This window comes from Urocampus carinirostris, chromosome 11 (assembly GCF_059441175.1).
Source record: "Urocampus carinirostris isolate Australia breed hairy pipefish chromosome 11, RoL_Ucar_1.0, whole genome shotgun sequence".
Lineage (NCBI taxonomy): Eukaryota > Metazoa > Chordata > Actinopteri > Syngnathiformes > Syngnathidae > Urocampus > Urocampus carinirostris.
The window spans coordinates 11,450,655-11,464,065 of NC_142359.1; the positions used below are offsets into that span (position 1 = coordinate 11,450,655).

A 13,411-nucleotide genomic window follows, 5' to 3' on the forward strand; every position below is an offset into this window, starting at 1 on the left:
CTGCCTCTTCGCCTGTGGAAGAGCTTGCAGTGTCGGGTCCATAAGCAGGAGAACCGCGGAAAAACGGCTTCGTACGGCTGCAAGGGAGCCGAAAAAGAGCCCCCTTCGGCCCGATCAACGTTGCTGAGTACCTGCAAAAACTGCCTGGATCCCAAGATAATCTTGGAGCTTCTTCGGACTGTCCATCTTGAAGCTTATTTCGCAACCGTGAGTAGTGGAAGTTAGCTGTCAGTCGGAGCCTGCGAGCGTGGATGTTTTTTAGTAGACGGAATGGTGGATTTGTGCAATTCCCTGCAAATGTCGTGAGCTAAAATGCGAATAGTGTGTGCCCGTGTATGTGTGCGCGCTGACACTACCCTACACGGGCAGGAACATCAGCAATAACATAATTAAAATTTGATGGCTAGTGAGCCAAAGCACTTTGAGCTGGAGCAACCCGTGTTTAGGGACACTTTTGGGCTTGACTCTCTTTAACAATCTACAAAACACGTACTTTAATATCGCCGATTCCATGGTTGCCATTGTTACTTTACAATAGTATTGCCCTTTACACATTGGTTTTCTGCTGTTAAAAGTGTAGATAAAAATTGTTCAAACCTTATCTCATCTCATTAGCCGTACCGCTTATCCTCAGTAGGGTCGCGGGGGGGCTGGAGCCCAGCCCAGCCATCTGCGGGCAGTGGACACCCTGAACTGGTTGCCGGCCAATTGCACGGCACACGGGGACAGACAACTCACTCGCTCATTCACACCTAGGGATAATTTGGACCGGCCAATTGTGAAATGCATGTTTTTGGAATGTGGGAGGAAACCCAAGCACGGGGAGAACATACAAACTCCGCACAGGAAGTCTGGAGCTGGATTTGAACCCACACAGGAGGTTCCCATGACATGAACCGTGCCGCACAAGCGCTAACCACTGAGGCGCCGTGCTGCCCCTGCTCAAACCTCATATTGTTATAATATGATATAATGAAATTGTGAATGTATTTAATTGCTGTTAAAAGTGTCGATAAAAACTCATATCGTTGGGATAGGATATAATGAAATTGTGTCAAAAATGTCGGAAAAAAATGTTAAAACGTCATATTGTCAGATATAACGAAATTGTGAATATGCTTAAGTGCTGTTAAAATTATCGAGAAAAAATGTTCAAACCTCACATTGTTTATTTGCTGTTAATAGTGTCGATAAAATTGTTCAAACCAAAAAAACAAAAAAGTAATCTGATACAGTTACTATAGTTACCTGTTGAAAATTGTAATCAGTGATGTAATCCAAATACTATAATATTGCAGTAATGCAACTTGATTACTTTCAATTTTTAGGGGATTACTTCAAGCCCTAAAACGCAATTAAAAGACAAAATAAACATAATATAAAATACTAAATATTCTTTAAAGCAGTGTATTAAACATAAATAGTACTTACTAAATACTATTTTGTTATTTTTTAATGATTTTAACTGGAGTACCCTGATTTCAAAATGCATTAGCTCATTACAATAGGTTTTCATCACTTTTTTACACATTCACCGTGATGGGGTATCTGGGGTTAACTGAATATCTAAAAATAAACAGTTATCTAAGAAAAGAGTGTTTTGTATATTCTCGTAAAATATTTTTTTTTTAGTGGTTGGCTACGTCTATTTAATGGCTGTTTATAACAATTAAACCCGTAAGAACATACTAATCATATATTAAGTAGTTATTTTAAAAATTCAAAAAAATAATTTCAAGTTCATGGGTTTGAAGGACAAACAAATCTATTCAAGTATTGATAATTCAGAGATTAGAATGAGAATCTATTTGTGTATGAAACGTATTTATTTATTCATATTTTTATTGATTTATTTCACAGGAAATACAACAAACGAAATTTCAATGTATGGGTTTTAGAAAGCAAATGAGCAAAATGTTTTTTTAGCTAGCTATCTGGCTAGATTTTTAGTTTTCTAGATAGCTAACTTCCTTTTTTTTTTTTAGCTATTTAGCAAGCTATTTAGCTAACTTTTTACATCTTTTGCATGGTTTCTATTGAACATTTTACCTTTTTGCTTATTCTCAAGCAAAATGTTGGCTACTTCTGTTTGTTTTTAGCTTTCTATCCAGCTATTTAGATGGCTTTTTTTCTTATACTAGCTATTAAGCTCTTTTCTAATTATTTACCTGTTTACCTTTCTAGATAACTATTTTTTTACTCTATTTAGCTAGCCATCTAGTTAATTTGCTATTTTAGGACGTCATATCAAACTGGGTGCACTTTGCGCTTATTAGGAACAAAAAGTAGCTCGACGCTTGAAAAAGGTTGGAGAACCCTGCTTTAAAGGGATGGTGTGTAATATTTAGTGCCTCATATTAGTACTAAAAACATTCATTCGGTAAAAAACATTGCTTTGGAAATTAGGCAAAAATACATACAACTATTATACCAATGTTCATTTTTTACAAAGAAATTATAGATCAAGAAATTCGTATTTTCATGTTTGTTTGGTATCTAGCCGCCACACTGTGGCTCTGGCCCTTGCTCGCACCTGACAACACATTGCCATCTAGTGGTGAAACATTACACTTTGATGCTTTGAAATAAATGCACAATAGAATTGTTAATAAGGAATGTCAAACTCAGTAGTCTTATAGTTTTTAAACAAAAAAAAACCCAACAAGATACGCTCTGTTTTAGTTCTCATTGAGAGCACATTAAGAAAATAGTATTCTTTTTAACACGCCAAGTGTTCTCTTTCTGAATTTCCAACAAACTCTGGGAGGTTTTGTGTCCAAGTTCATGTTTTACTTGTTTGAAGTGGGGATGCCAAACCTCTTTAAGATATTGAGATTTACTAGGCTCTCCATTCATCCCTGGCCTGTACTTGCCCAAGACACACCAAGCAACCATTCATCCCAGATTGACTGGTGTCTCTTCTGCATCAGGCAAAATGTCTCACACAAAAAGTCCCTATTGTGGCTTGTACAATCTATCTATGGCACTGATCAAAAGAACAAGTTTTTTGTTGTTGTTGACTCTGGTCACTAAAATAAAGTCCCTGTCTTGCTGCTCGCACATACTTTCTGTTTATTTAAGATGTTACTTCGATCCACGGTCTTACTCTGTCAACCGGCTAGTATAAACTGACATGTATTCAGTTTTTTGCCTCAACCATCTCACTTGTTTACACACAAAGGGGTCTATATGTAAATGTGGTTGGATCCCTTAACAATTAGAGTTGTAGGGGCACCATATCCTGTGGTGTGCCTTGGGCCTGGTGGAGCCCACCCGTCCCCAGGCCTACATATACATTCAAATAAATATACCATCCATCCATTATCTACACGGCTTATTCTCAGTAGGGTCGCAGGGGTGCTGGAGCCCATCCCAGCCATTTTCAGGGGACACCCTGAACTGGTTGCCAGACGGTCACAGGGCACACAGAGACAGACAATTCGCTCACTCATTCTCACCTAGGGACAATTTGTACCGGCCAATTCACCCGACATGCATGTTTTTGGATTGTGGGAGGAAACCGGAGTGCCCGGAGGAAACACACGCAAGCACGTGGAGAACATGCAAACTCCACACAGGAAAGTTTGATCTCATAACCTCAGAACTGTGCCACTCACGCGCTAACCACTGCGCTGCCGTTCCCAAAAGAATATACATTTAAATTAAATGTTAATCCTGAAAAGTAATCCGTTTTACTAAATATGCCTGTTCTCTGATTATGTAATTTTTCTGTAACTGCAACGAAATATAATTACATTATTTTCTGTATCCTAACACCGTTCCACATATTCTATTACTCCCTGAGCCTGCATGACTAGGACACAACTTCAACAGCCCGTCATACTGTGCAAGGCTTTCTCTGCTGGCCTAAAAATATCAGAATCATGTGATTTTAATTATATTTTGTCCATGAATACTTATTAAAAAATTCCAAATTGTCTGTCGACCTCCTCTTATTGCTTTTCCCCAATTGCGCTGCTTCCAAGTGTGTGCTTTCATATTTAGGTATTTAACCATTTACAGTAAAGTCATTACTTGTCGCCAGGGCCAGAAATCTACCCAGAGGCCTTCACGATCAGTTCTGCAGGCTCTGAGACATAAAATAAGTGTTGATAAAGCTGTTGGTTTAGTCAGTCAAATTTCGAGTAAGGAGAGCCAGCGCCTTCTTGCTGGCCTAGGAAAAGGTCAGTGGTTTCACAAACTATGGTTAGGTTCACACTCCATTAAAATTGACTTATTTTGCATGGATGCGACCTTTACCCGATCTGTTAAAGTCGGTCCAAACTGCACATATCCGCTTTTTTCACACCAGACTAGGGCCACTTTCATATGTGGTCCTAAATCCGATACATATTAAATCGATAAAATGCGATTTTAGTCTGAACGTCATCTATAGGCGACAAATGTCACAATTCTGCATTTAACCAGGCGGGAGAAACCGAATAAATAAACAAATTCAGTGCATGAAAGAGGGGCCATTATATCACGCATTCATGAAAGATAAACTCTCTGTTTATTTTGTAACTCGTTGAACAGCCAACATTGCGTCGCAGATTCACAACATGTCACTTAAGTTCATTCTTAAAGCGATGGTATCCTCTAGTGGTAGTTAACAATATTTACATTCAAATCCCACCACACGGACAGCAGTCATGGGGGAAAGCAAGGTTTGGGATTTAATTAATATTTAGGTGGAGAACACTGCTGTTGAAATCCATGAGTACTTACGCTAACATGAGTGCATTGCTTGTGACAACACGTGTCTTCTTCTGCGGAGGGTCAAGTCACATACGACTCGCATTTAGTTGGAAAACGTGAACAATCTCACAAAAAATTGGAATTGAGCATTAAGCTCTGCAGTGTGAACCTAGCCTATTATTGGCTGGGGCGATACAGAAGAATGACAATGAAAAGGTGAAGGAAAAAAAAAAACCCAATGTCAACTGCTTCTGTCGATTGGACATTTTCAGCCCAAAATCGAATAAAAACAGAAACACGACGGGACAGGCTTGACTTTCAGCATTTGCTTCTATGGTGATAGAAAAAAACCTCTTGATGTAACCCAAACACACGGATAATATGTACGACAGAGTAATTGAAATCTTCTTACCGAAAAAAAAGGAGAATGGATTTTGTGCACGAATAAATCAGAATTTTGGTAGGTAAAATATGTCTATATTCTTGAATAGTAGGGGAAAATCACAAGCAAGTTTTAACGCATTAGCCAGTAAAGGCGAGGCAAAGTCTGCAAGCAGCACACTGTCCCCCACATAAACCTGTGAGCCTCTCGAGGGCAGATAGCAACCCTAACAAAGATTCCCAGAAGAGGGCACTGTTTTCTTCAGGTTAAAGCATGTCACTCTGATTAAGTACTCACCAAAAACAAAACTTGAACAGAAAATGCATTTTTATTTTAGAATCCAAAAGTAGCATCAAAATTGCAGTACTGGTCTTAAAAAAAAAAATCACAATTAATTTTTTTTCCAAAATGGTGCATCCCTACTGGATAATATTCCAAATTCATGAGAATAATTATCATTGATGCTTTTTTATGTGTCACACCTGTAGCTGCAGTAAATGTTTCATAACTGAAATGGAGGGTTGGATTGGTTCAGACATAGCTTTACTGAAGGCCTAGGTGGGAAACGCATGCCCCGCCACTGTGTAGTAGTATCGGTGTCGATGACTACTTGAGTTGCGTATCTTCATCAGTATCGATCTGAAAACCCAAAACATTTTATAAATCAATTCTAAACACGACTTTTTAATCTTCATGCCAGATTTTGTTTGCCAGTGGCTTGTATCTTCTTCAGCCTTTGTATCAGGGGTCTCCAACGAGGGACATCTGAGGTGCCTGCGGACCTGTTTTGAAAATAGCTCACCAGTGCTGGGTCATTGTGATATTTTAATAATATTTTGAGTCTATTCAACCTTACTTTTAATATTAACAAGATAAGAATGTAGTAATAACATAGTAACATCATAGTAATAACATGATAAGTTGTTATTATTTAAATGGATATCAAACTAGGTGCCCTTTGCGCTTATTCGTAACAAAAAGTAGCTCTCGGCTTGAAAAAGGTTGGAAAACCCTGCTTTATATTATGTGACATCCCATTGCTGATACGAGGTAATGGCACTCGCCCTTCCCTACTAATATCAGTTCTCTTTTTGTTTAAAGTTCAGTGCCAAAACTTTTTGGCTGAATTACACAAGTTGCTCAACCGTCATATCGCTCCGAACCCTCGTATCTCTCTAAAAAAACATCAGCTATCCGCCCGACTCTCTGCACAAGGGCAAGACCAGTGCAAACACTCGTTTTCTTTGTCCAGATAATAAGACATTTGCAAACCAAATGGACTGTGAATCTGATACGGTGGCGTTGGCGCGGGCGGCGGGGTGAAATCTGCTGTGCAACGCTCAGTAGGAGAGAAAGCGAGAATGAGAGGAAAAAGACGCTGCGATTTCCTCTCACAGCTCCATGTCTTCGGCCCCTCCTACAGGAAAACCGAGCTAGGGAACCTGCTTCCTTCCGCAGATTACTGTAAACACTCTCCTGTCTTCTGCTTGAGTGATTGAACGAGAGAAAGTCTTTTTTTTTAAAAGAAAAAGCTCCGTTCTCCTTTGTGGCATTGACAAATCGAGTCTAAGAACCCCCTTTTACCCTTTATGCCAGGGGTGTCAAAGTCATTTTTACCGAGGGCCACATCAGTGTAATGGCTGTCCTTAAAGGGTCTGATGTAACTTATAAATGTAACTGGTATGTAAATTTTTAATGTAAAGTAACTTATACAATATCAGTGTTCATTTTACCTCTGAAAAGTGATGGGTGCCGGGAACTCGCATTCTCAAAAATCTATGGGTCCCAACAGAGATCCATGGGTCCCCAAAATTTAGTGTTATCGAGGTTGAAATTGTAAATCGGCGACAAATATATAAATAAATCTATAAATCTATATATTCATTCAGTTTTAATCATCACACTTAATTGGTAATACAAAGCAGTTATTACTTCATATTTTTCAGTTCACAAAAATATTGTACATTATACAAAATAATATTGCTGAAATATTAGTCTATATATTTATGCAGTTTTAATCACTTCAGATTTTTCAGTTCATATATTCTTCGTGGTTTGCTGTCCCGCCACAGTTGTAATGCCTTCTCAAGGTCCAATTGCAGCAACGGAATTTCCATAGCTAATTTGTGGTTTTCATTGTCGTTGTGCCGATCCAATGTGCTTTTCTGAAAGTTCGTATTGCGAAATGATTTATGCAATCCAGTTTTTTTTGTCACGCTGTGTGCAAGCATCACTGAACATGTAGCCTCCATTATCATCCTCCTCGTAGCGTAACCAGGAATATAATTGAGTCCATTTTGGCAGAAAAGTCCTTTTCTTGCTAGGAGTATTCTTTTGTTTATCTTTCGTCGAATCGTTGGTTTCAAAACACGTGTTTTCCTTGCCTTCGCGGTCTTCTGAAGAATTTCTCCGCCGTTTTTTCGGGCCGGAATTATTGCCGTTGTTACCACTTTCTGTTTTATGTTTCGACTTATTACCGACACTGAAGAAATTACCAATTTTTTGTTGATTTACACCCAATACCAACTGTTTTTACGGAGGCATACTTCTCTTTCACTCGACAAACACCGAAACAATGATGTCATCTCGAAACAACGAGATCTCGTTTGCCGAGATCGGCGTGAGACCAAAACAACATTGCGGATCTGCCTGACGAAAGGTTTGGAGTGCGGTAAATCTTTGTTAAAAAAAAGTAAACGGGTAATAATGACAATTTGGTGTTAAAAAAAGTTGCGTCCCGGGGCCGCACGTTGATTTGACACAATGCGTCCCCAGCAAAAATTATGCGTCTAGGACGCAGGGACGTGGGCAAACGAGAACACTGCAATATTAATTATTGTAGTTACAAACATTACAGTTGCATGAAAAAATGTTACAACATCCATCCACCCATCCATTATCTGCACCGCTTATCCTCAATAGGGTCGCGGGGGTGCTGGAGCCCATCCCAGCTGTCTTCGGGCAGTGGGCAGGGAACACCCCGAACTGGTTGCCAGCCAATTGCAGGGCACACAGGGACAGACCATTCGCTCGCTCATTCACACCTAGGGACAATTTGGACCGGCCAATTTACCTGATATGCATGTTTTTGGAATGTGGGAGAAAACCGGAGTGCCCGGAGGAAACCCACGCAAGCACGGGGAGAACATGCAAACTCCACACAGGAGGTTCGACCTCATGACCTCAGAACTGTGCTGCACACTGCGCCGCCATGCTGACAACAAACATATGTTATAAATTAAATACAGTGATAACTCTACAAATGAGGTACTCCACCTATAAACATGAAGTACAAGATGTCCTTTCGAGCAAATATTTTGCACGACATGCGAGAGAAAATCCAGATCAAGAGAATTTCCAGACATTACCATTAGAGACCGGGGCTTAAAAGTCGTTAACAATGTAACTAAATGTTATCGGTATGTAAAATTAATGTAACTTCTGTTAAAGGAAAATAACTTTTTAGTTGTTGATTATTAAGGTCACAAGAACGTTTGGCTCCAGAGCCAGATATGGCTCTTTTCATGAATACATCTGGGTCGGGAAGACGAGGGACACAGCAATTTCCGTGGTAACTATCTGAATTAGTCTATGCAAAGCCGAACCTACACAGTTAGTTTCCCTTGGGTCAAAAATAAATCGGGAAAAGTTTAAACCACAGTTTAAGTCACGTTACACCAACACAACCCATTTTGGCTGTATGTCTCTCAAGAAACCCTTATATGGAAGCTCATTCAACAATCTATATTCATTGTTGAGACACATGATGGTGAAAAAGGGGTGGGTGGATCACTCCACAAATAGCGCACTTCCCCAAATGTATCCGTGTGTTTGTTGCTTGCAATATTTTGTGACATTTTTACAAAGAACTCTGCTCACACCTTCTTTTTAAGCATTATTTACGACAAAAGTGATGGTCAAAATGAGCCTCAACAATTTTAAGTAACTGCGGGAGATGCATTATAAGTGTTTTATTTGTTGACATGGGACTCGGGATCCGGCATTATTATTATTTCCTAATTTGATCAAATCATCAAACGTCGCATGGGGAAATAAAATGTGCTAAATAATATGCTTTTGTATGGAGAATGGGCTTGACGGTTTTGTTTAATTTTGTCACAAAATTGGGATGTGGCTCTTGAAAAAAAAATCGCTTTCATTGCTCTCTGAGTCAAAAATGTTCCTGACTCCTGATGCATTCTTTATTTAGTCTGGCAATATCCTCTTCAACTGAGTAGGAAGGTACTACTCCCATTTTATGATAATTGAGGTTGACAGTTCACCTTTTCATTCGATGTTGTTTTCCATATAGCCCCAGTCGCATGTAAAATTTTTGGAGCAGAGCCGATGTAATCTGCCATTTATCAGCCTCGCGCTTCCCGTTGCCTAAACTTTATTCGTATCCGTCTTATCTGCGCCTTGTGAGGGCGAAGTTACGAGTAGTCAAACTCGCGAGGAGGATATCTCTCTCAGACATCTTAAGTTGAACGAGTTATTCTCATGTCGTGTTGGGTTCCGGTCCTGCAAGATTAGCAGTGATGCCGATATTTAAGATTTTAATCCTTTATACATTTTTAGTAATAATAATAATAATACATTGTATTTCGAAGCCCAAGGTCGCTGGACATATAGTAGGACACAACAATAAAGGAAGAGTAAAACAAGCGAGTAATAAATAGCAAATAAAACACATTGGAGTTAAAAGGGGCGGTATGTGAAGCAGATGGTCAAGAAAAGGCAAGTCTGAAGAGGTGAGTTTTGAGTCCGGATTTGAAGGTACACAGTGTCGCAGAATTTTTGGAAGTCAGGCGACAATGAGTTCCGGAGCTGGGGGAGAGAGCGGCTGAAAGCTATGCTCCCCATGAAACTGAGGCGGGCAGGGGGTATAGTGAGAAGGAGGGAGGAGGAAGATCTGAGGGTGCGGGATGTCATGGCAGTGTGAATGAGGTCGAAGAGGTGGGGAGGGGCAAGGTTATGAATGGCCATGTAGGTGTAGAGCAAGATGGTTTTGGCCTTTAGCAAAGAGTGTTTTCTTCTTCAAGTGTTTAGAAGAGTTTTTTCGAATTGGAATGGAGTCTGTTTCAGATCAGGGGATGTTGTATCTCTTTGAGACTCTGTCATTAAGGGCAATGCATATAAATGTGTCTTGACTTGACTTGTTTGAAATCTGGTGACAGGTCTAAAGGGGCCTATACTGATCAAATAATTGCTAATTCTTAATAAAATTAATTAATAAGAACGATTAATAAAATGTATTCTCAGATTTTGGAAGGGAAAATACCCACATTGGGAATTTGTCACAAATTGATAAATCTAATATATTTTACAAACATCTAAAACAGTTTTCAGTCCACCATATGTGGTATATATATATATATATATATATATATATATATATATATTGTACTTTTTGCACAATTTCAGTTATTACTTATGTTTATTGTTGATGTTGTCTATGTTTTGTCTATTTGGTGCCCATGCAACATACTTTATTTAGTGCCTGGTCATCGTGCATGGGGGTTATCTTTATGTGCGACCCCTTCTAAAAGTTTCTGAGTTTCCCTCATGCTCGGGTTTGTGGAGTTTTTCATTGCCCTCTTGTAGGATTCAGATCAGAGATTGTTGTAATTGTAGCCTGTGCAGCCCTTTGAGACTCTTTGCAGCCCTTTGAGACTGTGCAATTATGGATAATATAAATAAATATGACTTGACTTGACTTATATTGTGACACTATATGATTGTGTCAAATAAAGGGGGAGTGATTGAGGTTAAGCGTTTCCCATATAAATAGAACATGTGCAACACCTCGGGAATGCTGGGGGAAAGACTGCAAAGAATGCAGAGGAAGAGGAAGTGGCAGACACCATCCTTATATTATGCATTTAACCCCGAAGACTCCTCACTGCCCAGTGTGATATTCTCAGAGTTTATGAGATCTGTAACATAGTAGGGGTAGAAGTTAAACATACGTAGAGTAATAAGTCATACAGAAAATAATTTGGAAAAAGCAAAAATAAATAAAAGTCGAGAAAAATGGATGACAGGCGTTCCCATGCTTATGATATGTTGAGTCACAGAGGATCTGTGTGCCTCTATTTCTGACTCTTGGCATTCATTCTTCAAGAATGCCACTGCAGACTCCCTCACCGCAAAGCTACTGCAGTGACTGGAAAATAGAATTAAAGCGTGATATTGACACCCGTTTTAAATGCGTTACGTGTCGATTGCATGAGCTTTACAAAAATCCCTACATTACAGATTTGAAGAATTTCTTTGTAGAATTGCTTTGCAGATGTTTTCACTCGGCAGCAACGTGTTGGTTTTTCACATGATTGCCTCGCCTGAAGGTTGCATGCGAGCTTTTTGCCTCATCTTATGATGCATCACAAGATATTGCGTTAGACCTGATGGCCGTTGTGCTTACACTATTGTCTAAAACTGAAAAAAGAGAAAAAAAAAAGTTGAACAATTCGTACAAATCGAATGTATAAAATAGAATTGAATTTTCATGTCTTATACTGCTGCAACTTGGGAGAACATTGAAATAGAAAACTCTGTAAAATGGGCAATTGGTAGACTTTCTTCCGCCTTAACTCTGAAAAGACCGAAATGTTAGTTTTTGGTCCATCTAAATGCTGTGACTTGTTCTCAAAAACTGCTCTGAACATTGGCAAATGTAATATCACCCAGAGTGACTCAGTCAAAAATTTAGGTGTCATATTTGACCTCGATCCGTCCTTTCAAACACACGTTAAGAATATTACTAGAACAGCTTTTTTCCATCTTCGCAACATTGCTAAAATTCGCCCTATGCTGTCTCAGTCAGATGCGGAGATTATAATTCATGCATTTGTTAATTCCCGTCTCGATTACTGTAATGCACTACTCTCCGGTCTCCCGAAGTCCAAAATCAAGAGCCTTCAATTGGTACAAAATGCTGCAGCGAGGCTTTTAACTAAGACAAGAAAGTTTGATCACATTACCCCGATTTTAGCTAACCTGCATTGGCTCCCTGTTGGCTTAAGATGTGATTTTAAGGTTCTGTTGGTACTATACAAAATCATGCAGGGACTTGCTCCCTCATATAGTTCAGATTGTATTCCCCCCTATGTTCCGGTCCGGAGCCTTTGCCCTGAAAATGCTGGTCCACTAGTGATCCCAAGAGCCAAAAAGAGATCTACAGGTTTGAGAGCGTTCTCCATTCGGGCCCCGTTGCTGTGGAATACTCTTCCCCCTGAGATTTGATCTGCAACTTCAGTGGAAATATTTAAATCTAAGCTTAAAACACACTTCTATTCTATAGCATATGAATAACCTAACCGATCCGGCGTTGGTCAGGTACTGGCTCGTCAGGGGTCAATTGTTACATTGCCGTAGCACTAAACCAGAACTCCTCAGTACCTTCCTGGACCCTATAACAATACACAAAGCACCCGCTGGTGATCCCTATTTCTCTGCACTCCTCTGACTTTCCTCGGAGTCTGATTTATAATATATAATAATATAATATAATAATAATAATAATTGATGAGTATAATATAATTTAATTGATGAGTTTCTTTTCTATGTGACTAGATCCTAATAGCTGATAGTCGCCGTCTGTTTCAGGTGAACAGCATACACCAGCCTATTACAGTCGCACACACAGGTGGTTATGCCCACCCTACACACACACACACACACACACACACAACATGCTCCCATGATAGCATTTGCTTTTTGCTGTCTGGTGAAGAACAAAACGGACCATTTGTTGATATCAGTCACAAAGACAAATGAATTCAAAATTCACGAAGCATTGAACCAGCAATATCCAACGCGCGGAGTAGTGAGGGATTACTGTAAGTAATAAATCCCACTCATAGTATTCAGGCTGAAAACCTCTCATTTTTTCTAAATGTTGCAGCCCGAATGAGGTTGAGTTATGTCAATGTGCAGGGTTGGGTAGGGTTACTTTAACTTGATTACTTTCAATTACTTTTGGATTACTCCAATACCAAATATGCTAATAAAAGACAAAAGAAACTAAATCTGAATAAAATGATGACTCACAACACGTGGTAAGCTTTCTCTCCTGGCTTTGATCTCTTTGATCTCCGGCAAAACTAACATAAAATGCGACAGAAACAAAATGAAAATAAATCCAAACAGCTTGCCAACATCATTTTTGGCGTTCCATGTATTCCGTTACTCCCCAAGCCTGCACAAAATTTAGTAATGTTATTCATATTTAGTTTCTTTTGTCTTTTATTAGCATATTTGGTATTGGAGTAATCCAAAAGTAATTGAAAGTCATCAAGTTAAAGTAACCCTACCCAACCATGTCTATGT

At 39.3% G+C, this 13,411-nt stretch overlaps 1 protein-coding gene across 8 annotated transcripts in view; it reads left to right on the forward strand.

Annotated features, from left to right (window-relative positions):
• LOC148356406 (ELKS/Rab6-interacting/CAST family member 1-like) overlaps positions 1 to 13,411 on the forward strand; it is a 179,019-nt gene continuing 165,608 nt past the window's right edge. For all 8 annotated transcript variants that reach the window (XM_088347183.1, XM_088347186.1, XM_088347185.1 and 5 more), the window contains exon 1: positions 1 to 207. The gene's annotated coding sequence lies outside the window, so the exon portion shown is untranslated. The remainder of the gene's footprint in view (positions 208 to 13,411) is intronic.